This window comes from Kogia breviceps, chromosome 6 (assembly GCF_026419965.1).
Source record: "Kogia breviceps isolate mKogBre1 chromosome 6, mKogBre1 haplotype 1, whole genome shotgun sequence".
Lineage (NCBI taxonomy): Eukaryota > Metazoa > Chordata > Mammalia > Artiodactyla > Physeteridae > Kogia > Kogia breviceps.
Genome location: NC_081315.1, coordinates 4,251,051 through 4,264,013, shown reverse-complemented (window position 1 = coordinate 4,264,013; position 12,963 = coordinate 4,251,051).

Below are 12,963 nucleotides of genomic sequence, written 5' to 3'. Positions count from 1 at the left end.
GCTGGAAGGCCTTCCTGGTAAAACTTGGCTTAAAAGGAAAGTGGTTTGGTTTAGGAAAACCACTGAAGCGTGTCTTTGCCATGTGATCATAAGGCTGCTCTATTAAGCAGTGGCCAATGGACATAGAAGAGACCATTTCTGAAAGATCAGAGACAGCTGCGACCTACAAACTTCAGTCGGATTTTAATCTAGATTGTGAGAAAAAGGGAGAAGCAAAGGTTGATGCTATATTGCCATCTGAACTGACAGGAGGGTGAAGTAAGTTAAACAGCCTAACTCGACTGACTTCCAACCTTTTCTACACTAAGTTTTAATCCGAAGCTTTCGTCCCCTGACTCTATTCACTCCTGCTAATGACCACCTATTGATATCACTTGTGTCAGTCACACATTAATATACAAATCTGGTAAAAAGCATTACATATTTATGCCTGTTTATAGACAGATGTGCCTATATAATAATGCTGGAGGATGTCTGCATAGCAGCAGTAAGAAAACAAGATAGGGCTTCCCTGGTGGCGCAGTGGTTGAGAATCCGCCTGCCGATGCAGGAGACACGGGTTCGTGCCCCGGTCCGGGAAGATCCCACATGCCGCGCGCGGAGCGGCTGGGCCCGTGAGCCATGGCCGCTGAGCCTGTGCATCCGGAGCCTGTGCTCCGCAACGGGAGAGGCCACGACAGTGAGAGGCCCGCGTACCGCAAAAACCAAAAAAAAAAAAAAAAAAAAAAGAAAACAAGATAAAATAATGTATTAAAATGAGTTTCTGTTACATTTTTCCAACATAATATAATCCACAATATAATCACTAGTGCATCAGTTATCTGTTGCTATGTAACACACCACTGCAAAACTTGGTTGTTTAAAATAATAAACGCTCGTTTAGCTCATGACTCACTGAGTCGCTGTGAAACTGGCAGGTCTGCGCTGGCCTTGCTTCTGTACCCAGCAGTTAGCTGGACAGACTGAGAAGGTCTGGCTTTACTAACTCCGCGGGCTCTTCAACATGTGTTGCGCCTTGGCTGAGATGAATCGGCTGGCTGACCCCCGACTCTGCTGCATTTGGTCTGTCATCTTCCAGGAGTCTGGCCTGGTCTTCTTCGTGTTGTGAAAGAGAAAACCACAGGCTCAAAAGTTGTCACTTGTGCTAAAGCCCAGGATACCAAACCTCGACTTAGTACCTAACCTAATTGCAGTTTTAACCTTCCCAGAAATGTAACTTGAATCAAGCCGTCTGGAATTTTCTGGTCAGCACCAATGAGGTCATCCGTCACATGGGTCTTCTCCATCCCCAGAGGAAGAAAAGGCCATCTGGGTGATAAAACCCTTGTCGTTCTCTTTCCCCCCCAGATAAAAAGGCCTGGCTTAGAAATAGTTCTTTCTCGTCTTTTGCTAATAGCTCCCTTGCCCCACTCTTCGTCCTATAAAAACTTTCCATTTTGTACAACCTCTTGGAGCACTTTTCTCGTTTCTAGGGGGGATGTTGCCTGATTCATGAATCCTTGAACAAAGGTAATTAGATCTTTAAGTTTACTTTGTTGAATTTTTTTTTTTAACAGTGTGGAGGCTTCAGGAGTCAAAGAAAGCAAGCAGAGACATGCAAGACCTCTTGAGGCTGAAGGCTGTAAGTAATATCACATCACTTGCTTCCCTTTTAGCCAAAGTCAGCTCAAATTCGAGGAGTAAGGAAAGAGTCTCTCCCCCTTTAAAAAAGACCCACAAAGGCCCTCTGCAAAGATCATGGATGTAAGAAAGCACAAATAATTGTGGCTACTTTTTCCATCTACCACAAGTGGTCTTAACATATTTGTAGAGAAACTATTAGGACATTTCCTTAGCAACTGGCTGCTCTGTGGCTTTACAAAGGAACCAAGAGATTTTCGTCTATTTCATTTTAACATTAGAAACAATTTATTATATGAAGTTTTCAGTTGCTTGCATATAATTTCACTCTTCTGCTATCCCTGTGAAATATTTAAAAACTCGTACCCTTGGGTTTTGTCTCCTCTGGATGTTACTAACCTGCAATAAAATGTGTTCATTGCTACTCTAATGCAGCAGTTAATTGAATTTCAGTACTAGTCAACATCCACCAAGGTCATCTTGAGGCAGCTTCCACTTTGACAGGAATCTATTATCATCAAGAAACATCAAGCAATTAACCACTATATTTTAAGTTCGGTTCTTTTCATTTTTTCTCTGCTTACATCCTAATAAATGGAGACACATATCAAACCTTACAGTTATGAATTAGAATGTCTTTCCTAGTAGATGACTTATTGATGGCAAAGTGATTAACCTTTCATTAAAACTTGATATAAAATTCTTCCCTCCATATATCTGTGTTTATTACCCAAGCCCCAAAGGAGAATACATCAAACATAAGACAGCTTGGTTCTTTAAAACACTTTTGCAAGTCAGGGACTCATAAAATCTGTGATTTTCTAATTTCTCCTGCACTCCATCTACTTTATGATAAAAGGGAACAGGTCCCACACTCTCTTGAACTGTATCTTATTACCTACCTTCAGGATAGAGACATGACATTAACTAAGGTGGTATCCTATAATTCCCATTAGCATCTAAATCTTCTATTTCGGTAGAATATTTTGTTTGGAATCAACATAGTGCATAACTTTGTATAAGTCTTCGCAACCACTCTGACGTAGTTGACACATACTGCGTACGGTACCCATGTTTTAAGAACTGGATGTAAATGCGGTGTCACAATTTGTGTGATGAAGAGAAGTTATACGTCTCTATACAAAGGAGCCTTTCAAGCCTCTGCCTATTTATTCCTTCAGATCCTCAGAGGTTGTGGTGCTCTGATCACAGCGCAGCTGTTAACTTACACCGTCATCACCTTTTATCTTGTCTTCTGCTTTGACTCTGCTTATCTTTGATAAAATTCATTCTAAAGGCCAGCAAACTCCCCAGCTAATAGTTCAGTGTTTTAAAGACGTTCAGAGCTGCCTGCAGGCCTGCTGGTGCCAGTGCTGCGCTGGTGACATCTGACAATGTCCATTAAAGGGCTGTCAGGTTGACAACAGGATGCTATGAATTTGCTTCACTGATAGGAACAGAATTCCTCCCCCTTTGCTATAATCAGTTACATTAGTAAAAAGAAAGCTGTCTTATTTGCCAGACTTTAGAGAAGTTTCGTGCTATAACAACATTGTATAGAACAACTAAGAGAACAAAACCTCAACTCTGATCATCGCTCTCTGCCCTTCCTACCCCGCCGCCTCCTGCTCCTCCAAGTTTCTTACAAGAATGAGGCTGGGCCTGAGAACAATCTGAGTTTGGAACACTAAGCTGTACTAGAATATGATGACTGATAACCAATGTTAAGTGAAGAAACAAATAGATGTGCATTTTTCTTTCTGAGTGATTTTCTAGACTTTTCCGGTTGTAAAACCTAGATGACTTAAGACAATCCAAATAAGCTTTGGGAATGTATTAACTTTTTACTCAAGTCTTGATAATGAAAATTAGTTTAGGTTATTAGGTTATTTTCATGATGAGTTTTTATTTATTGAGTCTGCTCTGGTCGTCTCTGAGATGATTCTATTAAACAAGTAATAAAGAGGTGTAGGTACCAAAAGGTATATATGGAAGCATATGGGATGTCACCTGCTGAATACAAATGTGCTGTTGAGAATGTATAATATCATGCAATAATGAGATGAGAAAATTTTGCTGGCAGTTAATCACAGACAAATATCACAGTCCAGGCCTGGACCGAATCAGTCATCTCCATGGGTGACCAGAGAGCAAACAAGCTTTCCAAGCACAAAGACCTTTCTTTTTATTTGCCTTGTTTTTTGGTTCTTTTTTTTTTTTTTTTTTTTTTTTTTTTTTTTTGGTGGTACGCGGACCTCTCACTGCTGTGGCCTCTCCCATTGCGGAGCGCAGGCTCCGGACGCGCAGGCTCAGCGGCCATGGCTCACGGGCCCAGCCGCTCCGCGGCACGTGGGATCCTCCCGGACCGGGGCACGAACCCGCGTCCCCTGCATCGGCAGGCGGACTCTCAACCACTGCGCCACCAGGGAAGCCCTTTTTGGTTCTTTTTAATAGGAATGAATTTGTGGTCTTTGCATAAACTGGAACAGTTACACAGTAGTCAGAACAATGGGTAGGTAGAATGGGATTAACCGTCGCTACTGGACTTCTCTTCTTTGTGAATATGATCAATATTTGCATTCAGCACTAAAAATGGAGAATGAATAAGTTAATGTTTAATATTAATTGACAGAATATATTGGCAATGACATGTTATTAACATAAAAATGCTAGGCCATTTTTATTTATGTTGAAGGATAAAAATAAATAATAATAAATACCTTCTTTCTATAGTTGTGCTACATAATGTTGTAATATCCTAAAAATTTCTGGTCTATGGGACCTTGAAGGAGAAAAATCATACATACTTACTTAGCCAACAAGAAGCTGGGACTTCTATGTACCTTTTAAATAAAACCACGGGACTCTGGTTAATGTTTTACCATGTTGAGTGCCTGCATTTGTTCTGATGTGAATACAGCCTGGCTACAGGGGGCAAGCAGCAGTCTCCCCCAGGCTAGGTCTCCCCTGAACTCTCTTGTAAGCCTGATTGAAAGAAAGAACTAAGGAATGAAAAGGAGGTGTATTTGCCTCTCTTATGTACCGTTCGTGCATTTAGATGTTTCAGACAAAAAACAGTCAAAATAGAGGCCACATTTTAATTGCATACCCACACAGTATTTCTTCCAAAATATGTTTCTCCAAACCTAAGTCTGTGTCTAGTTTTCTTCCCCTCTAAACCCTTAAAAATGCCGAAATAAATAAATTACCACAGCATAAAGTGATTTCTGTTTAGGAAACAAAGAGGGGCTTACTTTGGTCGCATAACTTGAGAATAGTAAAAATGAAAGAGATTCTCAGGAAGTAATCCCACATAATTTAACCATGGCATAAATGACACACAACAAAGATAAGGCAATACCACGAGCAAGCTAATTTTTTTTAAATGGTACGTTCACTTTAAGAGTAACTGTGTCGAAGATCGTGACTTTAAAATCAAATGGTAGGTGCTTGCTATCACTTGAAGTGCTATTTCTTGATTTCTGGCATATTCTTTTATCCATAATATGAGGAACCACTCTGCTCACTTTTCCCTGCAACACAGACATATATGATGACTGACAGGTTTGCCAGATGCTCCGTGGACAGCCCCTAATGATAAACACGAACTTCTGCATTTGGAGCTAGAATTTACATGCAACATTAGAATTAAAATGTCAATCAAGTTTCATCATATTGAAAACAAATATTCATAAAAGTAATGCACTTGACCATGTGGTGAAAAAATAGTTTAAAATATGGATTTAATATTAGGAGAGAAATGTTCCCATAGTAATAATAGTTCACAGTTTGGCAGTGATCAAGGTTTTTGAGAGAAAAAAAAAATCTATCCTAACTTTATTGAGCTATATGATTTTCACACTAAAATTTTCTAGTCTATAAAGTTTTTATAGTCAGTGTACTTATGTAATATTGGATACATACCTGTTTAAACTTATTTATAAATTTTATAGTTTATAAATATTTCTACTTTTAGACATTACCTTTAAAATGTATACAGTAATCTCCCTACATACGAATGAGTTCCTTTCTGAGAGTGCATCTGTAAGTTCAATTTGTTCATTAAGTCCAACAAATGTAGCCTAGGTACCCAATTAATGCAATCCGTTATACAGTACTGTACTGTTATAGGTTTATAATACTTTTCACACAAATAATATGTACATAAAAAAAATAATCAACTACAAAACATAAGGAAAACATTTTTAATCTTACAGTACAGTACCTTGAAAAGTCAGTAGTCCAGTACAGCAGTTGGCATACAGAAGGCTGGCACACACGTTCCATCTTTGAAAGTTCGCAGCTTGAAGGTTTGTATGTAGGTGACTTACTGTATATTGTAAGATTGTGACAGACTAACCGGTGTCAGAATATGGACGGTCGTTCTTTCTTTTTTGCAGAGTCAGGTCTAGTCCTAACTATATTTTGAAGCATTAATTTCTATTGTAAAAATATGTTTTCTTGGATGATGAGAAGCTTTATTCAGAATGAAAAGGCCCTTTGTTTTTAAAGAATCGTGATGTGAACCTCAAGTTCTGGCTCTCATTCTGGGAATTGGAGTGTATGAAGTTGCCTGAAAAAATCATTCCTGCCCACCACCTGAAACGAGAGTGAGGTAGACAAAGATGATGAGAGTAAAATATTTTAATTCTCAACTTATTTTATTATCAAAATGATAAATTGTCCCTTCTTCATAATGCAAATAACTTAGACATTATAATTTTGAGTTCCGTAACAAAAAATGAGTCAGAACACACATTTGGAATTAAAAATAGGAAATCTTCTCTGAATGAAATAATTCACTCTACAGAAGGCCAAAACCACCTGTTGAAATAGAAAGACAAGTTTTTTTTTTTTTTTTTCTCAGTGCTGTTTAGAGCTGAGTTTTCTACCAAGTGGATGTCACATGACAGCTCAGGGACAGCTGTTTTCTGAAGCTGACTTGTAGCACCTGTGTCTGTGCATTGGGCAGAGAATCAGAATCATTTAATGGGTCCTAAATGTGCATCTGCCCTAGATTACTCCCTTTTTAAATGAAATCAATAGATTTTATTTTGAGAGTGGTTTTAGGTTCATAGAAAAATTAATTGGAAAGTACTGAGAGTTCCCAGGTACCCTCACCCTCAAAGCCCCATTTTCCCTATTAGTAACATCCTGCACTGCTGTGATCCATTTCTTGCAATTGATGAATCAATATTGATATGTTATTATTAACTAAAGTCCAAAATTTTCCTTAAGGTTCACTCCTTGTGTGGTGCAGTTCTATGGGTTTTGAAAAATGTATATTTACCCATTATTACATTACCATGAAGTGGTTTCACTGCCCTAAAATTTCCCTGTACTCCTTCCATCCACCCCTCCCTCTCTCCCTCCCTCAACCTTTGCAGTTACTGATCTTTTTTTATCATCCCCAGTTTTGCCTTTTCCAGAATGTCATGTAGTTGGAGTCATACAAACATAGACTTTTGAAGAAAACCCCCGAGATCTGATGCACAGGCAAGAATGGTAACCAGTGGAGAAACAATGAGAACCAATGGAGAAACAATGCAAACAGAAGAGGTTTAAGTTTCAAAAGCCCACTGGTATGGTGTAGCAGTAGGGAAACCACTGCCATGGCAAAGGCAAAGCTGAGTTCTTCGTGTGCATAGATGAAAACGACTATTGATGTTAGGCTGTGGAAAGTTGAACAAATAGACCAAGTAGCTGTTATTTTATAATGCGAGCAATGGAAATTTGTTTTATCGAAGTCTTCTTCCCTACCTTCCCTTCCACCCCAGTGGACAATGCTAATTAAACTCAAAATATCACTTTGACCTTCCTTAGTCTCCACTGAAAACCAGAAAAGTGATGAAATGAAGAGATGCTTTAGCCTGAAAGGGTCAATGTGCTGAGCCATGCTGCAGAGAGGCTGTCCTTTGCAGGACTCCTTCCTGAAGAGGCATTCTGGAAAAGTCTGGCCGCACACCTTTTATATTTGTCACAGCACAGCAAACAACTTTATTTCAATATATATCCAGAGGACTCTGCAAGGAAATAACAAAATCATTAAAAGGGTAGGTCAGGAATGACTATATATGTATGTGTTGTAACTTAACCAAGTTTTTCTACTGTCAAAGAAGTTTGAACCCAGAGTGACTTTTTGGTGAGTGTGCAAAATGTCAATCAAGCGATATTAACTGCTGCCACAAAATGGATTGTCTGTCCTATTGGATGACATCGTTACAGAAAATAAATTTCTTTTAATAGAATTAAACTACATGAATGACCCTATTTCAAGAAGTCATGTTCAGGAATATTTACATATCTCTGCATTTAAATGAGTTGTTCATGTTCTGGCAACTCCAAGTAAATATGTAACATTGCTTCTTAATAATTCATCTAATTTTATAGTCAAATTCCTGATTTTCAGGTTTTTACCATAAATTATTCAATCATATCATTGTATATGCTTTCATATAATTAATTATAAATTACCTAGAGTGGATTGTCCACATAGAATCATCTATTGACTCATTTATTCATAACGTATTTTAGACCTACTCTGTGCCAAGTACTGTCCTAGGAGTTATGGATACATGGTACATAAGACAGACTAAATACCTTTCTTCATGGATATTTCTTTTATAAGCCCATGCCTTTGGCTTAGTGAGTTTGGGCTACTAATAACAAAATATCATTGTCTGGGTGGCTTAAACAGTAAACACTTATTTTGCATAGTTCTGGAGGCTGGGAAGTCCAAGATGAATGTGTTGGCAGATTTGGTGTTTGGTGAGAGCCCACTTCCTGGTTTACAGATGGCAACCTTCTTGCTATATTCTCACATGCTGGAGAGGAGAGTTTTGGTTTCTCTTCATCCTCTTAAAAGGGCACTAATACTACCTTGGGACCTCCACCCTCATGACTTCATCTAAACCTAATTACCTCCCAAAGTCCTTCTTCCTAATACCATCTGTGATATTGTGATTTATAACAAGAAATATATATTTGACCTTTGTCTCCATTTACTGCACAGAGTTCCTAAAACCCTTGGAATTTCCTAAGTGATGAGAGGAATAATGATATCTTTTGTTATGTTAATGATATGATTTGGAAAGCACTTAAGAATGGACACTGGTCACCAGGAGAACCAACCACGAAGAGAGAGTAATAACTTTCAGCCCAACCCCCCAAAAACCCTACATCTGGGGAGGGGAGAGGCACTGGAGGTTAAATCAATCACCAATGCCAATGATTTAATTAATGATGCCTATGTAAGGAAGACCCCATAAAAACCCAAAAGGACAGGATTTGGGGAGCTTCTGGGTTGGAGCACACATGCGGGTACTTGGGAGAGCAGGGCAGCCGGAGAAGGATGGTTGCTCCATACCTTTTCCCACATATGCCCTAGGAATCTCTTCCATCTGGATGTTCATCAGCGTCATTTATTACATCCTTTTATAATAAACCAGTAAATGTAAGTAAAATGTTTCTCTGAGTTCTGTGAGGCTCTCTCTAACAAATTAATCTAACCCAAAGAGGGGGTTATTGGAACCTCCAATCTATACCCATTTAGGCAGAAGCACACAGGACAGCCTGGGCTTGCACTTGTCATATAAGGTAGAGGGGGACATTCTTTTTTTTTTTTTTTTTTTTTTTTTTTTTTTTTTTTTCGGTACGCGGGCCTCTCACTGCTGTGGCCTCTCCCGTTGCGGAGCACAGGCTCCGGACGCGCAGGCTCAGCGGCCATGGCTCACGGGCCCAGCCGCTCAGCGGCATGTGGGATCTTCCCGGACCGGGGCACGAACCCACGTCACCCGCATCGGCAGGCGGACTCTCAACCACTGCGCCACCAGGGAAGCCCGAGGGGGACATTCTTGTAGGACTGAGCCCTTAACCTGTAGGATCTGACACTATCTCTGGGTAAATAGTGTCAGAACTGACTTGTAGGACACCCAGCTGATGTCTGAGCATTGCTTGATGGTGTGAGGAAAACTACTCCACCCCCAGAATTAGAAATTGGGTGCATAATCAGATATCACATTAGAAATTAGGACTTCAGTGTAAGAATTTTGGTGGGACACAAACGTTCAATTCGTAACAGTTCTCTTATGCTTCTATTGCTTCAAATAGGTATGTGTGGAGTTATTATTTTTCTCAGCAAAAATAATCTGGCTTTTGATGTGCTTTTCATTGCTATCAGATCTCTCTCTCTCTCTCTCTCTCTCTCTCTATATATATATATATATATATATATACACACACACACACACGTACATATATAATATATACTATATATACATATAATATAAATTTGTTTTTTTATATAATCTAAATCAATCATAAAAGAGGATCTTTCAAATACTCTTTTCAATCAAGAGACCTCTGCATTAGGAATATATGTAAGGCATATGTTTATATGTCTTAATTTTGTTTTGAGTTCTTATTTTTTTATACCTTTTAGACCCCTGAATTTCCATATTTCCCATTTTAACTATAAAATTACCAATGCTAGTTTTGTATGCTGTGTTTTATTCATTTTCTCTTCCAACAAAGAAACATAACAATATCAATAAATCTGTTACTATTACTACTGTCACTACTACTAGTAATAATAATAATGATTATAATAATAATGATAAATTCACTAGTCTTTTCTATTATCATCTGTTATTTTCTAACGTTTTACCCAGGATGCTCTTACTCAAAAGTTCAATCATGTTTGAGAGTGGAAGCTAGTAAGACCACTAAAATAGAGCAAGCAAGTCCTTCCTCTCTCAAGTTAACTATCAATACATTACAGTGCTTCTGTGTTTCTTCATATAATTTAGCCTGCTGATTTTTAAACTGGCTGTCTAGTTATTAACAACATAAACCAGAGTGCTTTTTTCTATTAATTTAAGAATATTTGCCTTGTTTATTCCTACTTTGTCACTTCCATGAGTTCCTTTGTTAAATGATTTTAGCTTGAAGCATCAATTGACATCTGTTATGCTTTTCCCCCTTTTATATACTTATTGGCATCAAAGCAGAGACAAAATCCTCATCTGTAAAACTACTGAAGTCATGAGCTTCTTGTGCTCCTTTTTCCTGAACTCAAATAGTTGTGGACTAAGATATAAAATTGACGGTGCCAAGCCTGTAGTTAGCATAACACACCTAGTTTCTCAGCTCTTGTACAGATCACAGAATCCATTGAAATTGTCAACATATGTGGTAAAACCTCAAGATGACATTCTTTGGGTTAATTTGGATGTGTTAGCATTTTCTGATCCACAGTCTTCTGTGGGCTTAATCCTCAAAGAAAGTGGAGGAGGTACCGATGGAATCTGTTTTGTAGGGAGGGGGATACGGAGAGGAGGATGAAACTGAGTCCGTTTGGGTAGGCAAACCCCTCTTAGAATCACAAGGTGGAGAGTAAATGTTTGTATCGCTACTGTACTGCTGACCTCACCTCTCTAGATCCAAACTCCTGGGGGGGGGGGTCCTGTAACTACTGACTCTAAGTAACAGGGGGGATCCTTGAAATGACAGTTGATATTCTAGAAAGTCTCAATCAGCCTTATGACCTGGAATATTTTGCATGAAAATGTTGGCACTAGAGTTCACTTTATCCCGCAGCTTGGAAAGATTTGGATTGCACAGTGAGCTAGGAATCAAATAACCTACAGAGAACCTCTTAAAAACACAGAGACCTCTGCAGAATTATAAAACCCCAAGTCCTATTTGGGATCTCTGAGAACTCTGGGAAATGGAAGGAATAATCTTGGAGATCTGAGAACCGTGTACATGTGGGTCCCCCCTCATACATTCTGGAAAGCAGGGAAAAGGCAATCTTACAACGTATACCATACCAAAGTGGACTGAGTCCCAAAGAGCCAAAATAGAAGCAGGAGAAGCCCAGGTATCAACAGAAAACTGAGAATAATTGGAATTAATCATTTGAATGAATTCACCAGTAAAGCCATCTGTCTGGTCCTGAGCTTTATTTGTTGAGAGAATTTTGATGACCGATGCAATGCCCTGCCCCATTCTTGTTTTGTTCAGATTTTCTATTACTTCATGACTCAGTCGTGGCGAGTTTGCACGCCTCTAGGAATTTATTCATTCCTTCTACGTTATTGAATTTGGTGATGTATAATTGTTCATGGTAGTCTAGTGAAAGACAGATACTGTGTGGTACCACTTATCTGTGGAGTACAAAAAAATAAAAAAATTTAAAAAGTCATGGAGACAGAGAATAGAATGGTGGTTTCCACAGGCTGTTGGGAAGGGAGAAATAGGAAGATACAGGTGAAAAGGTTTAAACTTGCAGTCTTAAGACGAAGTTCTGAGGCTCTAATGTGTAGCATGGTGACGACAGGTAATAATACAGTATTGCATGCCTGGAAGTTGCTGAGAGTACATGCTAAGCGTTCTCAACACACACACACAGACAGTAAATGGCAAATATACAATACATATAGAAAAAGAGAAAATGTGAGATAAGCCCTTTAACCTGGCTCCTGTGGATTCAGAGCGAGCCTGATGGAAGGTGACTCAAAGACCTCCAGGCTGCATGGTTACATTTCCCACTGCAAATTTTTAGCTGAAATCCGGCTGCACATTTGTGCATATGCACCATAGTTCAGTGAAGGGGTTGTCCAGCAACTGGAGGCCAAAATGTGATTAGCAGGTGCCCTAGTCTCAGTGAAGGGCGATAGGGGCCAGTGCCCCATAGATACCAGCCAGGCCAGGGGAGTCAAGGACAGATGAGATATAAGATTCTAGGAAATTAGGTAACCCCCCGAGTCAGGGTTAGGAGAAGACAGAGAAAAAAATCCCGAATGAACTAATTATTTGTGACAAACAAATAGGTCTATAGACCTGATTTGATTATTATTTTTGTTTGTTTGTTTCAGAATCGGAGTGATGCAACACAATGGCATTGTTAGATTAAATTATCTGGGTAGGGAATTGAATAGGAGCTCATGAACTAAGTTAAATTCCTTTATGAATAAAGTAGATGATTTTTGCAGACATTTGAGATTTGATTGTGAATTTCGTACCTGCCTGTACTCTGTCTTTCACAATTTTCTCCAGGATAAATTTTGTCCTTTAAATTCTCCTGATTCGCTTTCATTTGATCACGGGAACTTATTGCCCTCAAGTCTCATGATGCATTGGCTGTAACACTCTAATTCTGCCTATTTCTCTCAAAAAATACTATGTTCTGGACCTCTCTCGCCCTTCATCATAATTGAATTCACTGCATCAAAATGTACATGGTCTATGTGCTACTATTTCTAGCTTATAACAAAATGGTAACATCAATCAACTTAAAACCTGTCATATAGAGAATTATAAAGGTACCAGGGTTACTTCGCC